This window comes from Labrus bergylta, chromosome 15 (assembly GCF_963930695.1).
Source record: "Labrus bergylta chromosome 15, fLabBer1.1, whole genome shotgun sequence".
In the NCBI taxonomy this organism is placed as follows: domain Eukaryota; kingdom Metazoa; phylum Chordata; class Actinopteri; order Labriformes; family Labridae; genus Labrus; species Labrus bergylta.
In genome coordinates this window covers 27,609,468-27,621,825 of record NC_089209.1, presented here as the reverse complement: position 1 = coordinate 27,621,825, position 12,358 = coordinate 27,609,468, and positions in this window count along the sequence as shown.

Below are 12,358 nucleotides of genomic sequence, written 5' to 3'. Positions count from 1 at the left end.
TTGAATTATCTTTGTGTACATTTAAAGATCTGTCACACTGTGACTGCGTCTCTTCTGAAACACTCCTATGAAGGTTATGAACCACAATGAGTGTGTTTTAAATCTGCAGCAGCTCTATTGTTATAAACGTGTGAGAATATAAATATATATGACACATCATGGTTTACCAGTTCTACCACACGGTCTCATGAAGAGACCCTGATGCTGTCTGCTAGCAGACGCCCTCAGAGTAAGTTTCATGATTAAGAACATGCACACCCTAATGTGCTGAACTGCTAAACAGATAGAATTTATAATAAACTACAGTAACCACACAAACAGAAATAACAACAGGTGTCTCGTAGTTATGATCACAAATATGTTGTATAAGGTACAAAGTAAGAGCTTGATTAAAAAGGTCACTGAGTTCAAGCTCTAAGAGGTGTTTTCACCTCCCATCTGATAAACTTCTTCAGGTTCTTCCATTTTGAACAGCGTTTGAAAAACTTAAATGTTGTTTTTAGTTTAATTTCTGTTGTAATGCTTCACTATAAGGGAATGAACTTTCATACAGGAAGTCAAACACTTAAAATCCAGCAGCCATTAATACCAGATGCTTAATGTAATAAGTTCCAGAAGTACCCTAACCCTTATTAAGGTTGGTGAGTGAAGAGGAGACAGATTGGCCTTCTGAACAAGATGCTCTCATTGAATCTATTTATGAAATTGTTCTTATAAATAACTTTTGGCATGAGTCCTCTCCTCGCACTCACATGAAGGTGGTCTTCCTCTTGTGGTTTAAGGAGGTAACAACGTCTGTCTTTATATGAATGAGAGATTTAAATGGCCTCACATGAGGATGAACAGTTCATAGAAGAAGCCATTGGTACTATAAAGTTTTTCATTATAGCACATAAGCAAATAAAGTGTTATTGTTTAGTAATAATCATGTTGTTGTGATTTATTAGAACAGACATGGTTCATGCTGAACTATAAAAAAGTTTTATATGTAAGGTCGTTGTGAACAGAATACATTTGGTTAGTTTGATATTAGAGAGTGAGCAGTGGGCACAAAGATGAATGTATAAACTTCAATCCCCTCATCAGACACATCAACATATATCATCATACACTAAACACACTGACAGTCATGATGTTCTTTGCTAACAAATTCCTTTATTTTTAGAATTAATCTCAAACGTTGGCCGCAAAAATTTCAGAACAGAAACTTCAGTAACAACAACCTCAAAACACTAAAAAGCAGCTTTTAAAGACGAAGCATTAAAGTGATACTAAGACATGAAACATCCTGATTTGTGACGTCATCATCAATTCAATTCAATTAAAACAACTTTATTAATCACTCATGGGGCAAGTAGTGTGGAGAGACAAGTTGACGCACAAACAACAGATTACACAAGGAGTTAAAACACAGATAAGACCTAAAGGAGACACTAATATTAGACAGGCTGATTAGAGGTCAGTCAGACTGAATAAGAAATAAAAACACTAGAACGATTAGTCAAATAAAATATCTGAGGCACTAGAAAGATGAAATCATTAACCTAAGGAGCATTCAGTAATCTGATCGCAGAGGGGATGAATAAGTAATTGAGTAGCAGTTAGTTTAACAGGCAGGTAAAACATAACGTCGACGTGATGGCATTAGACAAAATTCACTGAAGAGTGCATGACCAGAAGAAGCTAAAATACTCTCGGCCTTCCTGAGGATCTGCTGGTTACAAAAAGAGTTTTAAATCTCTCTGTTTCACTCCGATTATCTTTGAACAGATTTTAACAATTCCTGTTAGACTGTTTCTGTCTTTAACTAAGAGCTTGTAAACCTAACAGATAAAAGAAAAACAAAGGAGGCTCTCAATAAAAGACTGATGAAAACAACAAAATATAACAGGACTGACTGAGAAAGAGTTCAGTTTCCTTAAAAGGTGAATCCTCTGTTGCCCCCTCTTGACGATATCCTCAGTGTTGACATCAAATTTGAGTTGGTCGTCCAAATACGTGCCCAAGTATTTCTATGACCTTACAATCTTCACATTTTTACTATGGATGATGCACTCTGTGGCTGCCTCCTTCTTACGTCTAAAATCAAAGACGAGTTCTTTGTTTTTTGGAACATTTAATTCTAAAAAGTTATCGTCACACCGCTAAATAAAATCAGGGAGAGCTGTCCCATGGTCTTACTCTGGACCCTGGAGGAGAGACAACAAGGCTGTGTCATCAGAAAATGTGACCAGGTGTCTGCCCTCCTGAGAGCTCCTGTAAGCATCAGTATACGTGGTGAAGGGGGGGAAAGATGAGGAGATGTTTAGGGAGTCTGATAAATGGTCATTCATAGACACCCTCTGAGTTCTGTCAGTCAGAAAGTTCATAATCCACAGAACAAGCTGATGAGGCAGTTTAAAATCACAGATCATTCTTTCTCTTAAAGGTGAGACTGCATGGTATTAAAAGCTGAAGAAAAATCAGCAAACAAGGGCCGAGCATGAGCTTGTGTCTTATCTAAAGGTTTGTACAATATTCAAGATCAAAGGTTTTGCATCTTTCACACCTCTCCCTGTCTGGTAGGCAAACTGAAGTGGATCAAGTTTACCCTCCATTGTTGAGAGAACAAGGTTCTGTACAATTTTTTCAAAGGTCTTCATAATTAATGAGGTAAGTGCAACAAGTCTAAAATCACTTACCTCAGACTACTGATCTTTGGAATAGGCACCACTGTGGAAGATTTCTAGATAGCAGGAATAAAATTACAGTCCAATGACATCTGGAAGATTGTTATGTACCTGGTCTAAGGGAACCAAGACACAACATAATAAGTGGCCCCCACTCTTCCCACTCCCAAGAAAGCCAGAAGCCCAGGTCACTTCAGATTACCACAGAAATTTATTTTTTGGAGAAATAATGGCCCTAAAACAATAAACAAAAGGACTAACCCCCAATTCACACATACTCCGTGCGCGCCGCGGTCTGTCAGCGCCACGGTTTTGCTCCGTCGGACGGCTCGCGCCCATTCACACTGGATCCTTTTCTAGGACGTCAGCTCAGCGGAGCGCACCCATGACACATCACAGGAGAACTACAAGATCCCGCGGGAATAAAGAGAAAAACATGCAAACAACATGTTGCTTTGTCTTTCTGAGGATGAATTGTTGTTAATTCAGTTCCTGTTTTGACATAATGTTGATAAAGTGATGAACAATACGATCGATGTATATTGTGTTTTATTTTGAAATTGACCGGATGCTCTGTGTGTTTCCTTGTCTGACTTCCTGTCCGGGCTGTCATATTCTGTCCAGCTTGACGCGTGCCTGCAGAGTACTCCGGTGAAAATAGACTCGCTGCGTATTTGAGCGCAGCGCAGTGCCATGGGTGGCTCGCGCCGGAGACGGACCGCAGCGCGCCGTGTGAACACAATGATAGACTGGAAGTTAAGTACAACGTAGTGCACGGCGCTGACGGACCGCAGCGCACACGGAGTATGTGTGAATTGGGGGTTAGGCAACACCCTAATCTTACCTATCTCAAAAGAAAAGCACTAAAAGACAAATCTCTTACCTACTCTCCTAACACCAAAAACAGGTTTCTTGTCACTGTCACTAAAGAGGACATGGACTTGATTCCTCTCCAAGCTGATTGCAGATCACCACTGCTATACTTACATTCTACTTTATCCTTATACAATCTTTTTCCTTCCTAATCTCAATTTTTCCTTCTCTGTTAATTTCTTTCTTTTACTCATTACTACACGTAATAAAAATATGTTTTTTCTTGAATTAATTTAGGAGCACCAGGACAGAAAGAGTCTAGTTCAGCTGCGTGACCTATGAGATGTTTTCCCGTGGGTGAATGTAGACCACCGTAAAGAAGAGCTGAGGAAACTCTCTCTGCAGGTAAAAGGAACAAAGTGAGATAGAGAGCAGCACCAGATCAGGTGTACATATTTCCTCGCGGACTACCACTGTGTTACAGTACCTCTCATTAATATAAAAACATGCTCCGCCCCCGGTTGATTTGTTTGTAATGAGAGGAGAGCGGTCCAAGCGCACAGGGTACCCAAAGCCGCTTATATGGAGATCCTCTTCAGGAAAACAACTGGATGAAGAAAGTTAAAGAAGATGAGAGAAAATCACCTCTGCATATCCACGTTATATTGGCAAACTTGGGAGATGAGATGAAGGTAGCCTCAGCTTCTTTGGGACAGTGAAAAAGTGTGAACGGATAACGAAGGGAGAACTTGGAGTTAAGTTCATGGAGCTTTTTCTTTACTGTATCAAAGCTGCAGCGCCTCTTCAGCAGCTCGGCACTGTAGTTCGGATATATGTATGAGTTCCCTTGTAGAGCAGTTCCATCTTTTCTTTGGCAAGGCGAAGAATTTTCACTTTATTCTGGAAATTGAGGAGTTTAATTAGAATGGGAAATCAACAACTCTTTCTATCACAGACTCAAAATGTAACAGAGGCACCACCTGGTGGAGCTATGAGGTAAAACAACAATATTCAGACAGTTGCAATCTCTGACTGATGGAGCACAATGTTGAGTGTGTGAACACAGAAAGCTATCCAATCACATATTTCATTTCTATCCTTTGAGTCTGTCTAAAGAACAAAATACATTTCCTCAGATTTTAATACAGGGTAAGACTGAAAATATCATGATTTGGTCTTGTTTAGTTTTGTATTTTCAGAGTAGATATTCTTTTTAGTTCTCATTCTTCCCTGGTGTTGCTTGTTTTCTTTGTGTGTTTGTTTAATGTATCCTAGTTAAGTCTTTAGTGTTTCCTGTTTTATTTTGTAGTTCTTATTCTTGTGTTTCTCTGTTCTAGTGTGTATTGATAAATTATTGAGTTCTCTGTGTGTCTTTAGTGTGTCCTGTTTTTTTATAGTTGTTGTCCCCAGTGTTCCTTGTCTTTCTCCCTGCCTCTGTGTGTTTGCTTCCAGTTCTGATTGTCCTCACCTGTGTCTTGTTAGTCTCACCTGTGTTGGATTACCCTGTCTGTTTAGCCCGTTGGTGAATCCAAATTGTTAAGTGCCTACAGAATCTGCCAGTAGACAGTCCCTACTATCTGTGCTGCATACTGTTAGAGCAGTTATTTGTTCCTACTTAGTCTGATTCATTCAGGGTGGAAGTGGTGTCATTAGCCCGCCTCATGTTATTGATACTCAAACTCAGATGTCAAATGCACAATGGCTCAGAAAATAATACAAAACTCCACATTGCATGTAAGAAAACCTAATAACTTAACATTTGAAAGGCTCATTAACCAAAACGGCCACAACTGATCATATATTTTATTTTTTTCCATCCTTTTTTGTTTTGATTTGGAGGCGCATGTGAAGTGAAATTTTACATTTCATTTCGCATGGCATTGTTGGTGTTAGTAAGTAAGTATCCATGCTGAAATGTTCAGTATACTGAGATGGACCCAAAAATGCCCACTGAATAACCACAAGGGTTCAGTCTACTGACACCCCCTACAGAAAAGTCTGCGCTCTATACTGAATGGGCCACTGTGTTACTTCCCTTCTGTGTCAGTTCATTGTCAGGTGTCAGTGGTCTTCTTACCAGTGTTTTCCTCATGGACTGTGAATATTAGACACAATCTAAACACTCAGATGATCACAGAGAGCAGGTAACACCTTCTTTCTTACATTTACCAATAAAAGTAACCAAGCGAAACTTAAAACGAAGAATCTAATTAAGGCTGTCATCAGAAATGGAAATATGGATTCTGCCATTGCTAGGCACTATAAGGAGAAAACCCATGGGTCTGCTACTTCCCTCCAATTCATTGGCATTGAAAGAATGAGGCCTAAACCTAGAGGGGGCAATTTGATTGACAAACTTTTAAGAAGGGAGGAATTTTGGATTTACGAACTGAACACAATTGAACCACATGAACTCAATGAAGCACAGGACTTAAGCTGTTTTTGTGTGGCTATTTATTATATCCTGTCTCCTTTTACAGGTAATGAGGACTCATAGGGAGAATTTAGTCTCTAGGTTCTCACTCCCCCCTTCCTGTTAAGCTGGAGAGGGACAGGTACAGTATTGACCTCCACTATAGTTTTTGCATTAAAGTCATATTTTCAGTTAGACATAGGAAAAGACACTGACCACTAGATTTAAACTTGACATAAATTGATAGTCGTCTTATAACTCTTCTAAATATATTTATGCTTTGAATTTTTATGTGAAATTGTTGCTGCACTATGAAAAATTGTTTTTCTCACACGATGTACATCATGATATAACTGAAAAATATATTAAGTTTGCACATTAAGGTTTTCATTTGAGGCTGAGACCCTGTTTAATGTTTGTTGTGATGATTGGTCATGTGACCATTTGTATTTATGTATGCCCTGTGATTGTGCTGGGCGAACCTGAGGAAGCTACAGGCAAAGCATGTTGTTGGCACACGATAAAAATATAGTAAAGTTATCTTCAGTGTGCCACGGACTTCTGATTTATTACCTTCTTTCTTATGTTTGTATTCAGCTCATAGTCTGTAGTGAGATAACTGCTTCTTGTGTTTTAACCCTCCTGCTTTCATAAAGACTGAAGAACAACATTTTCTCTCTCACTGTCTTTTGAAACATTAATGATCTGTGTGCAGTTTTTTTATTCAATCAGACCGAACACCATGTGTAGCTTCTTCACAGTCAAAGAATCAAGAGTCTGATCCTGTCATCGACTGTTTCAGTGTTACTTCAGACAGCTGAGCTTGGGTTAGTCAGCCTTTGATCTGAGATTAGACGTGGTGAAACATTGTGAATTACATTGTGGTGGATTAGCAGTATTCCTGATAACTGTACTATAACATGTTGTAGTATCATCAAACTCAGCACACATATATCATATCCTCTTGGTTATACTACAACGCTTAGGTTGATAAAATGTGCTTTCAGTATTAGGAAAAATACGCTACTGTGTTGTAGTTTAACCAAGAGAAGATACTTTATGTATGCTTCAGTTTGATGACACTACAAAATGTTATAGTACAGTTATTACTTATTTTAATAAAAAAACACAAATCTAAATTCATGCACAATCCGTCCTTGCTTGTTAAACTTGCGGCATGTCATGTTACTTAACTCAACATCAGATGGATCTATGCAGGGCAGAGGGTTCTGTTGACAGGGAACAACAAGTGAAAGACAGGAAGTCAACTTTCACCCAGGTAAAAGCCAGACAACTTGTGAAGGATGTCCATCTTTCCTTCATTGATCTCATCCACTGTGACTGACACTGCTTTTGCTCAGAGAGTTACTACTCATTTCATAGCCATAGAAGCATTTCAAATTGACATAGAAAAATCCTAGGAACTAAGGTAGAAAGGTCAGGAGGTTCATGTGGGGCTGATAGTCTCTAAATTCATTTGAAAGCACACTGTTTCAACCTCATTGACAGCGCAGTGTGCCAGCTTCACTGTAGCTCAGCTCGCCCAACAGCAATCTCTCTCCCAACTATCGTAACAGATAATCCATTCATTTTCTTCAACAGAATTAAAATGACATCATCCATAGCAACAAGTTCACAGGACAGGATATAAATGTAGCATTAACTTACCATGCTGTTCTTGAGCATGTCAATTAAAATATTAAAAGTAGGGCTGTAAACGTTAATGCGTTAATCACAGTGAGATTAAGTTTGTCAGTAGCTGCAGTGATGGAAAAGAACAGTGTAGTAACATCAAACATTTCACTTTTTGTTGATATATTTATTGGCTTTTGTATGCCTTTATTTTAGAGAGAGGACAGAATGAGAAACCAAGGAGAGAGAGTGGGGAATGACTTGTGGGAAAGGAGCCACAGGTCGGATTTGAACCCGGGCTGCCCGCTCTCCAGGACTTAATGATGATGAGGAGAAACCTCAGTCCTCACAGCCTTAGGCTACCGGAGCCCTCACTTTTTTTACACAACCTCTTCGGCTGGTTTAATTTACTAACCCTTTTTTTCTGTGGTTAAGTTAATACAGTATCTTCAGTCTACAACAAGTTCCTTATTTTCTTTCACAATACAGGTAGGTTTGTATCCTAAAAAAAGTAACCTAGGCCTCAGACAAAATTACAAAATAAAAGCATTAAAACCATTTTTAAATGCAAAATAAGTGAATTCCAAACATGATTAAAATCTGATCAATTCCAATTAACTATTGATTTTCATTAAAGATTAAATCATTTGGCAGCCCTTATTAATATAAAAAAATCAGTCTAAGTACCGTTAATGTTTGTTTACTGTGTCCTGCAGATGTCCAGCAGCTGTTGGTGAGTAAAGAAGAGCTTCCACCTGAGCAGCAGGAGTGGAGCCACATTCTGGACCAGGAGGACACTAAGTCCCAACACATTAAAGAAGAACATGAGGAACTGTGGATCAGTCAGGAGGAAGAACAGCTTCAAGGACTGGAGGAGGCTGATACCATCAAGTTCCCCTTCACTCCTGTCTCTGTGAAGAGTGAAGATGAAGAAGAGAAACCTCAGTCCTCACAGCTTCATCAGAGACAAACTGAACAGATGGAAACAGGAGTTGATGGAGAGGACTGTGGAGGAGCAGAACCAGAGAGGTACTCAGATCCAGAGACGTTTACAACCAGAGACTGAGGTCGAGACTGAAGACTCTGATGAACCTGAGACTGATGACAGTGATGATTGGCAAGAGACAAGAGAAGATCTGTCAGAATTAAACTTGAAACGTAAGACTGGTAAGATAGCACATAGGTGCTCGGAGTGCAGTAAAGGATTTCCCCGAAAAGAGCATCTGACCAGTCACATGTTAGTTCATATGGGAGAGAAACCCTTCAGCTGTTCTGAATGTGGAACACGATTTAGAGAAAAGGGGACTCTGAAGAGACACAATAAAGTACACACTGGGGAGAAAGCATTCAGCTGCTTTGAGTGGGAGAAAATATTTACCCTTAAAGGTCCCATATTATGCTTTTTCTGGTTTTATATGCTCTTTAGTGTGTTTTCCAAGTGTCCTGTGCATGTTTAGGCACATCTATGTGCAAAAATTCAAAGTCCGCGGAAACGCGATTTCTCCTACGTCCTCCTGTTAGCTGTAGCATTAGCTGCATGTAACACTCGGTTCTAGCCCCCCTCGATAAAAATGTGTCAGTCCGACGTCATTGTCAGTGTGAGATCACTGATCTAAGCCCATTGGCTCATTGTGGCAAGCCCAGCAGCTCATGTTGCAGGCCCGTTAACTTCTGTAGCACGCCCACGATATGCTGTAGCCTGCGGTAGCACAGTAGTGCTAAGGTGCTAACCACTGGCTCCCCTCGGACGGAGGCCAGTGGCTGCATTCCCAATATGGTAAAAGAGGTGGGACATTTCCGAGAACCGTGCTGAGCAACTGACTAATAACGACAGAGCGGATCGGCAGACCAATCAGAGCAGACTTGGCCCACGTGGGGTCTAACAGTGTGGGCTCAACAGAGTGCAGCTGACGGACTCAGAGCGTAGAGGGAACAAGGAGGAGCAGTACATGAAAACAGACACTTTTTTTCGAACTTTAGCTATTGTGAACGTACAAAAGTAGGTACATAGATTAAATATACGAACCCCAAAAAGGGCATAATATGGGCTCTTTACTGAGGAGAGAACCCCTTCTGCTGCTCTCAGTGTGGTAAAAGATGTGGTTCTAAGAGAAGTCTGACCAAACACATGATTCACACTGGAGAGAAACCCTTCAGCTGCTCTGAATATGAGAAAACATTTACCCTTCAGTCTAGTTTGACATATCACATTGCAAATCACAGAGGGGAGAAACCCTTCAGCTGCTCTGAGTGCGGTAAAAGTTTTACTTCTAAGACAAGTCTGACCAAACACATGATGATTCACACTGGAGAGAAATGCTAATCCTGTACAATGGTAAAACTGATCCAAAGGATCCAAAATCCAAGTTAACAACATCACTAATGTGTATTCATAAGTATGTATTGACTAACAGATGTATAACTGCTGTTATAAAGGGATATAAGACAATTCTGTTTACAGAAATCTCTCTACTTTTTTGCTGTGACGTTTGAATGTAAAGGGTTTATATGAAACAGTTACAGTGTAAGGATCCTTCTTCTCTCCTGATATCTTCTCTTCTTTCTGTCACTCTGTTTCCTTGGAGGCCTCTGTGTTGGGTAGCACAAGTTCTTCAGACAGCTCATGTGTAACCTTGTAATAAATAAACTGATGTAGACTTTCATCTACTTGTGTTATTTTGTGTGGAGTGTCTAAAGTCTCTTTGGTAAAGAAAAGGAGTTCAGCAGATCCTGATGCAGAGCGACCACAGTCAGATCAGGTCCAGGTTGATTTCACTGAAAACCTTTAACCCTTAATAAGAATCCTGCAGTCAGAATACAAATTAAAGAAAATCTCAATGACAGAGGCCACTGGGCACAAAATGTTACCTCTGCATGAACTTCCTTTTTCACAAGAAAACCTCTGTATGACCTTCTGCCCTTCTTCGAATTAAGTTTGATTAAGTAAGAACATAGTCTAGACACAAACACTGTCTAGACTATGTTTAAAACAGAAAATACCAAGTTATACAGAAATGTACACCAGCGCTAGACACATTGTCAAAGTATCGTTCAGATCTTTTGCCTAGAAAGGGCTGTTGAGTGAGTGATGGAGTAAGTAACGTGTTTCAGAGCACTGCAGAACAACCTTTTAAAAGTATAATTTTTGGAGAGAAATCAAACTTTGTCAAGAAAACTTGGTGGTAACTCAGTCTAAAGTTGCATTGTACTGAGACAAACCAAAAAAAGGCTGTTAAATCATCTAAACAACCAAACTCATGCCCACAAAGTCTGCCTGGAACCTGGGTGATGATTGATGACCAGCTAACATTTAAGGTTTAAGAGGGCTCGATTTCCCGGTCATGTCGATTTGCCCTGTACAACATCAGGAAGATCAGACTTTACCTGTCAGAACATGCTACACAGCTCCTGGTACAGGCTCTTGTGATATCATGCATCGATTATTGCAACTCTCTACTGGCAGGTCTTCCTACATGCACTATCAAACCCCTGCAGATGATACAAAATGAAGCAGCACGACTGGTCTTCAACCTTCCTAAAAGAGCACATGTCACTCCGCTGTTCATCTCCTTCTCCTCTCCAGCTCCCAGTTACTGCTCACATCAAATTTAAAACTCTGCTGCTCGCTTACAAAACAGCAACAAAAACATCTCCTCCTTACTTTAACTCTCTCATACAGGTCTACACTCTCTCCCCCCCACGACGCTCTGCCAATGAAAGGCGTCTGATCCAACCTTCACTACAGGGTCCTAACACTACATTCCTGTGCTGCTCGGGTGGTCCAAGTTTCCGAGCTGGGAAGTCGTTCTTCTTACTTCAGTGTGTTCACGTGATTTCAGTTCAGAAAGTCGGAATGTTGTAACATCAGCAATAAACAGCGTTGATGCTACGAAGAAGATCAGTGAAATGTAACTGTTACAAGTTCTATTTGAGCAAAAAGTTGATGTGCAATACATGAGTTAATAAAAAGTATGTTAACATTAACAAAACATATTTTGCCCTTCATTTGATGACGTTTCTGACATCAAGTCGGGAAGTGGGGCACCAAATTATTTTCCGAGTTTCCGAGTTGTTGTTCCGACTTGAGCAGGTGTTCATGTGCATTTTACAACTCAGAAACTCGTAAACTTGTTTTTTTCCAATGTGTCCAACACCACATGAAGGCAGCATAAGACACTAACAAGACTCTTCTCCTCTGTCGATGGTGGAAAGAACTACCAAACTGCACCTTTAAGAAAAAGCTAAAGACCCAGCTCTTTCATGAATACCTAATGTGATGAAGATAATAAAACTAAACTCAGTTGTGACACTAGTTTGTTGCTTTTCACTGGATTCACTCAGGTGTGTCGGCCAGAACACCACTTTAGGCCTTATTCCAGTATATGAATAAAGGGAGCGCAGATTTGGTTGAATGGCTGTTAACTTCTTCCTCATCTTGAAACAAAATACAGGCATCTCAGTGGCCATGCAATATGACAGAGGTCTTGTTGTGGTTTTCTATAAGAAAAAGAATAGCATAATATATACTTAAGGAACACAAATCTGAATGCTTCATCTTACCTCTATAGTAACATAAAAAACACTATACAGTAATGTAATAGGTTATAATATGTAAATAAATAAAGGTAAGCTCCTTTAACCTAAGTATTACACAGAGAAAGGCTAACTAAGGCTTAACAGTCATACAATCATTCCCCTATAAAAATACTACAATGCTTTTATTGTGAAGCACGGACATCAAACTATCCTCCTCGTGCAGAGAGCAACACAGTTAGCAAACCTTGTAACTAACAGGCAACTAAATAACACTAATATAAACACGGGAAAGAAT